Here is a 12,173-nt window from a genome sequence, read left to right as displayed (position 1 = left end):
CGGAGTGAAGGTTTAATGCTACGTACTTTATTATGATTATTGTAATAAGTTATTGTTATCTGGACCTGTGTTAGGATTAATTTCAATACAAATTAGTTGGCAATTACGTTAGTATGACCCCATTTTTTACGATAAAGCGTTAAGTTAAGTTGCTAGTGTGTTTTTCTCTATTATATTGTAGCAAAGGAAAATGTACGATACAGAGAATGATCTCCTGCTAATCCTTTTTTCTTCATTGAATCAAGCGACTTGGCTTTTTTAAGATAATATACTACATATATTTAAAAAAATGGGTTTTGGATTCGCTCTTCAAACCGAAGAATAAAGTAACTTTACCATATTATCTTTACATAATTAATTTTACCAATTTCTATTGAAATATTCTCAGTTACAGTAACACGAGATACAAAAAAACAGTTTGCTGCATGTTTTAACATGGGTTTATTTGATTTTGACAAGCCTGGAGACAGACAGACAGCGGAGTCTTAGTAATAGGGTTACCTTTTGGGTACGAAACCCTAAAAATGAGCATGAAAATCTGTTTTCTGACGTAAATGGCTGACATACTCGACAATTCTCAGCACTTACTCAACGGATCTTAATCCCATTACGACAGTAATAAGAGGCACTCGACTCAATCTATTTGATTGGACGTTGTTATCTATTTAGAATATTATACCTTTATCTTGAGATACAGCGGCCATTATGCGTAGAATTAACTAAAGAAATTACTACCAGTGGCCAATGAAGAAGTATTGTCTTTTAAGGGGTCTACTCTACTTTGAGAAAAAACCAAGTGCGTTATTTATATTATATTTGTGTGTGTTACTAGCTTTTGCCCGCATGTTTTGTGACATAGGACAGAATTTTCATTCAGACATTCATCCCCTATTTTATCCTCTTGTGATTAGAATTTATCAATATCCTTTCTAACTCCCGCACTAAGAATTGCTTTTATGTCACGAGGACCTTACAAACATACAAAGAACAACTAGACCCTAAACAACTGTTTATGGATCGCACAAATAATTGTCCACTGTGGGAATCAAACTAATCCCGACTCAATGGAAGTGGCGTGGTGACCTAAACCACAGCGCCACGGAGGCAGTCAAAGTACCGAGAGTTTGACATTTAAAATGTACTGCAAAAATAGTTTCTACAACGCCAACTAGAGGCGCTGAACTAGATGTCATACAAAATTTTTCGATAGCCGGTGGTCGGCAGTCGATAGTGGTAGAAAATCGAGTTACAGGTATTAGCATTGAAATCAATCAGTATGCCACGACGGAATGACGTCATAATCTTTTGACATGTTTGCCAACTACTCGAACAACACTCAATGATGTATTTGTCTAGTTCATTACACTGTTGCAACCAGCCAGTGTTTATGTTATCGGACACCAAAACATTGACCTAGTAAACTCGCCGTGGACATCGCGTGGTAAAGATTTGCTATTTATAATCTGTATACGTATTGTTTTGAGTTTTTCTGGAATATGTATGTTAGGAGTGAAATGTGTGGAAATTACAACGTTTAAAACGACTGTTACAAGACTCGATATAGTTAGTTATTTTACATTGGAAAACTTGCTTTTAACTTAGGTTCAGTATAACTTAAAAGATATTTCATGATCAGAAAAATATTGTCCATGTATGACTCTACTCAAGTCTACTTTATTTGGTTTTTGACCCGCATTTTATATTACTTTACTACTTGGACGAAATAAATAATAGGTCCAATAAAATACTAATAAGGAATTTCCGAAGTATTTACTCTATCTTCTACTGAAATCTGATCCAACTTGTCACAATAAAACTACTTGTTCAAAATGCACCACTAGACATACTTTTTCTAATGCTTAATTACCGAATATTGTCTGTATTATGCCTATACTAAAGTCTAGTAATCATTGTTAACTACGAACTCAGAACTGCCATATTTTGATTGTCATTTTCCTATTCTACAAGTTAATTATTAATAACACGTGTTCAATTAGTACCTATTTGTAACATAGTTAAAAACATACAAAACCTTGGTAGAACCACTAACGAGGTCATTAACTTCTTAGTAAACACGTTGCGAGCGGAGCCGCGTGTTTGTCTAGTTAATCGATAAATTAAATGCTCGCGATAAACACTCGGAACGGCCGGACTTATTTAGTATTGTGTCAATCGTCAGGCTGAATGCGCGCGCCGCAATTCAAATTCCGAACGAATTAAAAATAAATAAAAACGCGGGAAATTTGTGCAAAAAAATAAAATTACGCCGCCATTTTTTCCGATAGTGTTTTGTTTTGCTAGTGACATTTTTCGTGTGCGTTTTTGTTTTTTGAAACTATAAATATTATTGTGTGTGAATTAAAAGTGGTTTATTCAGTGATTTTGGACAATCAGAAGTGATAAAGCGGTGAGTTTCATTGTTTTTGATTTAGTTTTGTGTGTCCACCTGCCAGCTGCTGGTCTTATTTAAATTTAAACACATAAAGAGTTCTTAATGAGGCTCTTGTGTATTTTAAACAGCTCGGCCATTGGAATGTTTCGAAGCAAAATATTTGTATAGTTTGTATTTGATATCATGTCTTATTGTTTATAATATATCCGAGGTTTGATTCCCGATGAAGGAAATCCTCATGATTTTTCTGTAAGGAGTTACTTAAAACTAGTTTAATGCATGAGTAGTACATGCATATGCGGAAAATATAAGCTTAATTAATAAATACTTATTGGTAATACACGTTTATGATCTTAATATGACATTATCTTGAATTAGCACTATATAGGTATTAGGTCTCTCTTAATCAATCTACCTAATAAATAATTATCTCAAAAGAATCAACATTTTTGTCTTATTTATTATTGTAATGTTAAAAATGAAAATATTTAAAAGAGAATTTGTTTTAACCGACTTCAAACAATGAGGAGGTTCTCCAGTTTACAATACGATAACGTCATGAAAAACCATTTTGAATGATTACTATCAGCCCTTATTATCCCACTGCAGGGCAAAGGAATTCCTTTCCTATCATTGCATATTTAAAAAAATATTTTAGACAATCAAAATGTCGTCATGCGTAACTAATTGCTTTTCAACACAACATTAGAATAATTAATAATTATTATCTAAAGATAATGAGGTAGGCGCTAATAATGACTATCCTTTAAGTATTTAAATTATCGATAAGTAAATAAAAGTATGAGATGGAGAGACGAGCTTGACTCCTACAACCCAGATTGGGTACAGACCGCCGAAGATCGCTTGCTGTGGAAAGCTATGGGGGAGGCCTTTGCCCAGCAGTGGGACGATATAGGCTAATAATAATAATAAATAAAAGTATAATCGGATACATATATAACAACTTGATAGACATTAATCTGGCATCTGGAATTTGCAACATACAAAAAAAAAGTCCAGAATGCTTAATTGTAATGCAAAACCAAATTAATGTAGTAATTTGTACAAATAAAAATGTTTAAACAAATTATTACTACTAGGTACCTCTTGCTCGCAAAACTACGAAAAGTTTTGGTACAAAAGTAGTCTTAAATTCATAAACTAACGGGTTCAAAATACATAAAATGCATAATATTTTAATGTTTACAAAAAACCGGTACTACGTCTTACTTAAAAACGTTTTCATTATTTTGATCTAGTCGGGTCCTTGAATAAATGTTAAAAACATTATATTAATATATTACCGGATTAATACGCACTATGAATTTATTTTAAGTTTGTATACGTACATATCTAATGACTAATATCTTACAAACATGCACAATACACAATGAGTCACTATCACAAAATATTATAAAAGTAAGTCCCTTCGCCGCGCCTGTCTGTCTGTCTGTTCACGATAAGCTCAGTTTTCACCAATAGATAGAGCGAGTCCCGAGGTCTAAGCGTATAATTTGTTAAGGTTGTGTATGTAAGCAACTATTTTAAACTGAATAAATCCGGGCTGGGTTTTAGTCTGTAAATCTAATCGTGAGTATTAAATGCGAAAGTTTGGATATTTTGATGTTTGGATAGATGTTTGTTACTCAATCATGTTAAGACTACTAAACGGATTTTTATTAAACTTGCTTTCGCCATAGTTTATAAACCTGAATAACACCTAGGTTAAGGAAATATATAGTCTACGCAAACAGAATTGCGGGCAAGAGCCATAATAGTGATTTGAATATCATAAGCACAATATTGCGGAAGATCCACTACAAAATTTCTGCGCAGTTCTTAGTCATATTTCAAAAATATTATCTTTGTGGAGCCATCACATTTCAAAACTTTATCGTATAGGGATTATGCATTGCAATTTCAAACATCATGCTTAGTATACAGCATTTTATTGCTTTGAACAAAACATAAAAAAGTTAGCATTGTACATAATATTATTATATTATAGGTTAATCTTATGCGTAAAAAGATTAATTCGACGTCTGACGCACGCCAGCGGTAACTTATCGCAGTTATAAAGTTTTAATAATGTCCATAAAATTATATTTTATTGATCTTAAGTCGCTCAATTTCTCGACACGCGACATTACCTACAGAAGCGGTATCGAAGGCGTAACGAACGCGAAGCGAAGGCAAGATTTTTTTTTTACCTTTTTGTCTCATTATTACCCCATCGCTGGATAAGGTACTCCTCCCGAATTCGAGGGAGGAGTTTAGACCTTGAAATTTCCTTTTTATTTTAACATGATAAAACTTTATTTTTAATTTTTCATATTAAAATAAACCAATATCTTTATTTACCGTCCAACTGTTGAGCATGGACTATGTTTCCAGAACTTTTAGTTAATTAAGGATTAGTTTGAATATGACTACATAAGTACATATTTTTTTCTGTCATTTCATAAAAATAATGCCACACTATCTCATTATACAAACAAACCAGAAAAAATAACTTCAGAATTCAGCATAAAAAGAACTTAGATAAAATCAACTTTTAATCGGTTAAAACTGGTTAGATTACAAAGGCCAGACGGCATACAAAATTTGTTTATACTTTAGAAAATAGTTACTTAACAGTGTTTTAAACAAAAGAAAGAATTTTATACGGAAACCAACAATTTGTTTTACTTTGAAATTTGTTTAACCTCATTAAGTAAAAGTAATTGGTTAATAAATAATTATGAATCGAAACAATGGGAAAATAGCTCATTTGATATGGTGTTTTGTTTGTTACGTATTTTTGATAAAAACTGTCGAGAGTAAGTGTTGAGTTAATATTTTTTATTGCAAGTGTAAATTAAATATTTTTCAGAATTGCATACTGATAACGAAATCTCTTAGTAGATATTTTTTTAAATAAAATTATAAACTACATACAGCGAGTGTCTTCATTTGGTTTGAAAATATCTTGGCGCTAAGATGTATGTAAGTGTGAAACTATCTATATAAGTTTGCAAAAGTATTATTAAATTTCTACGTAAGTAGTAGTCTTTATTTACAATTAATTTCGTAGATTATCTAAAATAGTCGCGTATAAGATAAAAAGCCATAAGGTCGAAACAATTTTTTAAACATAGTAAACTTATCAGTTTTAGAGAATAGGTATGTTATTATTTTTCTTCATAACAATGATTTAGCATTAATGAATACAAATACAAATGAACCTATAAAGTCCTATTATAAAGTGTTATTAGAAGTAGGTATAAACCTAAAATAAACCTTAAAGCTCTTTCATTGTCCTTGAATAAGTAGTAAAGACGTAGTTATCTATCTTTGTCCGAGGAAATAATCAAAAGTTTAGCTCTGTTTGGCTATTACTACCAGCTCCATTCAATTGTCTTTAGTTGAAACCACAAAAACTATCATAGAAATTGAAAAAAAAACATGCCGTTTTCCCATTCAGAACAGGCTAAAACCAAAAAATCCCGCATGTTCACAATGCCACTACCCCTTCAAGCTCCATTTGATTAATTCATTGATGCTATTTAGCTATTGAAAGTCCCAACTTGACTGCGTTTGTGGCGCGGTCTGTCGGTATGCTTATTTCATACACTTCTGCTTACACCTTTTGTTATAAGAGGCATAATATTATGTGTATGTATGTGTAAAAGGCCTAAATATTTTTTTTTCAAAATAAGCATAGCTGCAAGTATAAACTAGTAACTCTATAAATAAAATATGAATCAAGATGTATGTCGAAAACTTCCAAGTCAATGTATTATAATCTGTGACAGGTGTCTTATACACATATATTACATGATTATGACATATATACGAGTGTTATCGAGTGTGATCTGGATTGATGGCTACTATGACTAGGAATACCGATATATTTATCAATCAAGGTATTTCCAATATTCTCTGTACTTAACTAACACTTGTGCCGTTTGGCAATGAGAAGAATAGACGAGAAGCAGTCATAATAAAGATAAGTATTAAAAATCGATTCCGACTTGTCGCACCATGCTCAGTAAAATTGCCAGTTCGAATAGTCAGTAGTTTAGTGGGCATTTTAACAGCCGATTAATCAGCTAGTAGAACAAAGGCATAGTTGGTTCTTTTCTAGTTTCAATCTTTGTGCAGTATATAAAGATTTACAGAGACTTGAGCTATTTTGATGCTCGTTAATAAACTTGCTCGGTTTTACACAGATTACAATGAAACGGAATATTTACAGGGAAATTCGATTTTTTCCACATTAATCTGCAATAGTAAGTATAGTCTGCAAAAAATAGTCGGCTTTTGACTTTCTTAAAAAAGTACCTTAATACAAGGAGCTATATAAAGCTTGAATACTATAAATTAATCTACCTACATGAAACCTCAAATTCGCCAACGAATTGTAAACGTTCTTGAACTCATATCGGGTTAATACATTGACCCGTTGTTGATATTGTTATCATTATCTTATGGGTCACGCACAGACTCCACACGTCTGCAAACAAAACTGCTAATCTATTTTGTACAGGAAAATTTTATAAAAAATTCTTTATGATAACTTATAAATCACCCACATTACATTAGGTAGTAGACATTTTAAGCCCCTGAAAAATAGGGGATGTAGAAGGGTCTGTCTGTCTATCTGTGACCCCGTATCTCCGAAGCAAATGAGCCGATTGGGATACCCTTTTTTACATTTTTCTGGATTTAAATATGACGAGATGATGTTGAGGTTATAATACGTGTGCAAAAATATGGAATGGGCCAACTTGTTCTTTGTAATTATGTTTCTACAGATAAATAACTATTTTGTACTTTTTAAAGCATCTGTTCAAATAGATAATAATTTAATTATCAAGGACTTAGGAAATTATACAGGAAAAACATTATTTATACAAATAATAAAAATATTATTTTGATCTGAAGAAAATGCATGTCATGGCTTTCGAAATATTATGGGTTTTATAAACTTTTTCAACAATAATAAGACGTGGACGTTTAAATTTAATAAAATATTAAATTTTAATCTGTTGTTCGGACGATACTTTTTTTATTTTTAGCTTATTTTCGATAATCTATTTAGGTTAATTATTGTGTTACTAACTCGATTAAATCAAATCACGGAAGCTTAATTACGAAAATCATTACTGTATAATGTAAGTTCTGAATCCACTAACTCTACAGCCTATAATAATGCTTGGGGAAATAAAAGCCGTTTTTCTTTTTATTGTGTTTATAAATATAACCCGCGAAAACAAAATTTCTTCTAAGTAGTACCTTAAAAACATGAGTAGTTAAGCTTTTCCCTGAAGGACTAATAAGTTCACAAAGGCTTTTTGTTTAATATTTTTTGAGGAACCCTACATCATATTGATGTCACAAATTGACTTTTCTCCTGCGTTTTAAGTTGTCAATTTACTCACATCAATAAGTGACTAACTTAAATTCTATCTCTTTCTACACATTAAGGACATTATTATTGTAATAATACTACAAGCGAACAACGAAATCACTACCATTGACCCATTAGTAGTAGATAACTGCAAGATAAGCGTACAGACGGCTACGTAACATTTATCAGACGTATTGAAGTGTTTACTGGTTATAGTAAACACTTAGACTTACAACTTGAAAGGACTATGTCTGGAGTAATAAGGATAATAGTCTTATTTTAGAGTAATTCTTTAGATACAGAGATGGTAACCGTAACTTTTAAAATATAATTATTTTAGAATAAATCTAAAGATATAGACGTTATTTTTATGTAACTTTTCCCGTTGCATGTTTAGTATTTTATCATACGGGAATTAACGCGAACATGCATAAGCTTATGACCACGGCCAGTGTAACCTGCGAAGAAACAACATTAATTGCACGCCTTTTTCTGATAGGAGTAGGTAGAAATAGCAGAAATTCTTTTGATACAATCCTTAAAAAATTCCCGTGTTTCATTGACTCGGAAATTCATTCAGAATTTTTTAACAGTAGTTAAAACATAATTTCTTGGTAATAAAATTCAAGAAAACATGAACACGGCACGCCTCAAAAGTGATTCTAATTCTTCGGGGTCAAACTATCACAAGGGATTTGAAGAAGGGCATGTAATATTGACCTATATGTTGACGATTCGTAAAATACAAAACAGTTTCATATTAAATTTAATCATAACACCTAATACACCTATTATAGTTAATTATTTTGCTAAGACTTAGGCACAAACGGTAAGCCTGAAAAAAACATTTGACGAGGCATCCATTTTGATTACACAAGATTGTGTAACCGACTATCGCTTAAATCCATCCTTGCAAAAGTAAAAAGACAAAAATCAATTACTCTGAAGTACGTACTCAAATATCAATGAAATAGTCTTTCACTAAATGTTACTATAATACAACAATCTATTTAATCGTCCTAAACTATAGATAACTGAGTACATTAATACAGTGTTTTATCTATATCTATAGTAATTATTTCCTAGGTTATCTTACATGAAAGTTAACACGGACTGTTGGAGAAATTAACACAAGTCTGTCAGGGTTTAAGGTTCACAGAATCAGCAAGTTTGTAAGTGATTGTTAAATAATCTAGAGGTTATATCCGCTATTCTTAGTTCAAAGTTCAGTTTATAACCCCCGGTTTCTGAGGTACATTAAGCGGTAGTTTATCCATTCAATTGCGTTTAAACTCATATAAAAAAGACAGTTTGAATAGATAAACTACTGCTAAATGTGCCTCATAAACCGGGTATTAGTTGTCTACAGGAATTTGTATATTTTCTAATGATATTCTTCTTTAACGATGCGTTAATATAATATTAAAAGTAAAGTATTTTAGCGAAAGTAGGTAGGTAATTAGCAGGGACATTATTTTTATTCCAGGACATAACAAAGGCTTAATATTATAAGTCAGACATAGTATTTGAAGTTTTAGTATTAATTGCAGAATTATTTTATTGTGTACGCTGAAAATATTATACGTATCTCCCCCGCAGCGGTTGATATTATAAAAATACTCCAAAATAATTGTCGTAGCTCATTCTTATCCTTTTCACCAAAAATGTTTTGCAAATACTACTGAGCTATTGTAAATACCTATAAGTACACACTTACAAATCCAAAGCTGTGTCAGACAAATGGAAAACTCCCGGGGAAAAAGTGTTCCTTGTGCTAATCTAGTTCATAAACAATCTCATTGCCAAATTCCATCAAAATCCGTCTTTAAATTCTTGCGTAAACGACTAACAAACATACAAACTTTCGCATTACTAGGAAGTAAGAGAGTAGTAACATAAAAGATAAGAGTCCCATGCGTGATCCACGTGAGTCTAATCCTAATCATACAGAAATCCAGATACGTCATCAGGTCCGATACTGTCAAGGTCCATCGTGCGAAACTCGTGCTCCATGATAAATTAGAACTGCTTATCTTTTCTATGGAGTATTGGGAATAAAATACAAATTCGCATGGATACACGAAGTCGCTAGGGAAAGGCGACGCTTACAAAATAATGTGTGTAAAATATGGAATATCCGAGCTAGTTATAGATTTATTAATTATAATGACTATTATAGGTGTCGACATTTGAACTAAATGATTTGATTTTTGAACGAAATTTTAATAAGGACTTTGTAGCCTACGAAAATTTTACCCATTTTAGTGACCTAGTATATAACTTATATAAAGACTCGAAAGCATTGTGATGTTTGTTTGAATGAAATACAAATACGAACGTCTAAGCAATTTTAAGACGGATTTTCATGGCTATTTATTTCACATCAATTACTTTACTAGTGTAGCCAAATTCTGATACAGCCTATAATAATATCTTTTCCTAGAAATCGAATGTTCATGATATTTATCTATTCATGAATTGGGAAAAGGTTCAAGAGAATTGAGCCGTAACGAAAGGACAGATTTTCATTGGCATCTTTTATTAATATCGGTATTAGGTACGAGTGATCCATTCACCAAAACCAGAATTGTGAGAGGAGTACATACATTTTTGACAGTTTCTAAATATTCAAAGGTCACATATCTAAGCGAGGATTTACGTAATCTTTGAATTTTTAAATATTTGACATCGAATACGAAAATATGCGTCATGAAAGTATTGCTATGTCAGCAGTCACGTTTTTATTAAGGGTCAATGTTTTCAAAATGTGCATTTTATTACATACAATCAATACATGTGATACAAAACGTGCGTTTTAAAAAGTGTATTTCGCACATTTTTTAAATACGATTGCAATTTATCTACTCAAATGACGTGCTGCCAATTTGATTGAAGGTGTACTTTTTAAGAAATGCCTACCTTGCATTGTTATCAATAGAATTTTAAGCCTAGTGCATTGAACATGAAAGGAGAACTGTACTTTTTAGGAAATGCTTTATTTGCATTGCAATCAATAGAATTATAAACCTAGTTCATGCATCGAAGATAAGGTAACTAGATATATTTTTTTGTATCTATTATAACGCTTAAGACGACATAAATACTGGAAATAATTCTTAAAAATAAGTAGGTATGCATAAATTCGGTAGTTATCACAATCGCTGTAAAGTATTTTTATAAACATAAAAACTCGCGAAATTAAATATTTACACGATCCAACTCTACATAGAAACACGAAACTGCGCAGTAGTTCGCGAGATTATGTCACACAAACGAACAAAGTAAACATTGTCGCTTGACAGTTCAAATGACTCAAGCAATCATATAACCAACGTGTTGTAAAAAAATACTACTAATAAGATTTAAATATATTAAACTTGAATCTATTAATGAAACAAAGTAATTAACAAATCATTATTATTTAATTAGTTGAATATACCAATTTAGTACATTAAAAATACGTTATTACTAAATAAGTACGGCGACGATAGGTTGGTAGGTATCGACCTAGGGTCCTAGGTCGGTCTGTTTGCCTTGCTTTTATAGTTAAACCGCTGAACCGATTTTGATGAAATAGCATGAAGATAACTGAAGATTCGGGATTAAATGCAGGCTAGATTCTGTTCAAAATTTAATCTCCTTATCAATAAAAGTATGATTAAACTTTAAGTCATAATTTAGCTCCATATTTTGTATGTATATTCAGTTCAAGAAATAAAATGCATGCTGAACAGATACGGTATATATTTCTTAACAGAATTTGGTATTAAAGATTGATAAAAACCTTATCACTATCCGAAAATGTTTGTAAATAACGACCAAAGATAAGTTTTTACATAATATTATGTTTCCAACATAATATATTATTCAAACATATATTTAACGTATCTTATATAACCGTTTAAAGGTTGAAAGTAAACAAAGATCTTTATGAAAATGTACATATAAATACCATTTTATATAGACCGACAACTTGTTAGAGCCTTGGTATGCACGATTTACCTACATACTAAATATGATAATTATTCTGTGTATTTCCAAAAGAAAGTATCAGCATTTTACAAACTACAGTCAGCTGCATGAACCTGCCGATCGCTGATGTCCAAAATTGTTAATTTTGTATGTCTCTGTCAGCCGCGGAACTTGGACCCATAGCTCTATACTAAGTTTTTGGACTATAACTACTTGCATTCTCCGGTCGGTAAATAATCATTAGGTTAAGTTAAGCGGATATTTCTTACCCTAGGTTTTTGAGTACATTTAGCGGTAGTTTATATTTTCAATAGCGATTAGACACATATAAAAAAACGCTCTTGAATAGATAAACTACTGCTAAATGTACTCAGAACCCGAGCATTAGACGAATTGCTGGTTACTCGTACTTGAGAC

General features: G+C 31.7%; 1 protein-coding gene across 2 annotated transcripts in view; it reads left to right on the top strand.

Annotated features, from left to right (window-relative positions):
* The first annotated feature begins 2,175 nt into the window (after positions 1–2,175).
* LOC142983185 (uncharacterized) overlaps positions 2,176–12,173 on the top strand; it is a 31,452-nt gene continuing 21,454 nt past the window's right edge. The window contains exon 1 of one of the 2 annotated variants that reach the window (XM_076130072.1): positions 2,176–2,407. The gene's annotated coding sequence lies outside the window, so the exon portion shown is untranslated. Of the gene's footprint in view, positions 2,408–4,518; positions 4,585–12,173 lie in introns of those variants that run through there. The other variant, XM_076130073.1, reaches the window with a different exon arrangement.

Source organism: Anticarsia gemmatalis, chromosome 23 (assembly GCF_050436995.1).
Source record: "Anticarsia gemmatalis isolate Benzon Research Colony breed Stoneville strain chromosome 23, ilAntGemm2 primary, whole genome shotgun sequence".
Lineage (NCBI taxonomy): Eukaryota > Metazoa > Arthropoda > Insecta > Lepidoptera > Erebidae > Anticarsia > Anticarsia gemmatalis.
The sequence above is the reverse complement of the archived record's forward strand: the minus strand, read 5'-3'. Positions and strand labels throughout refer to the sequence as shown.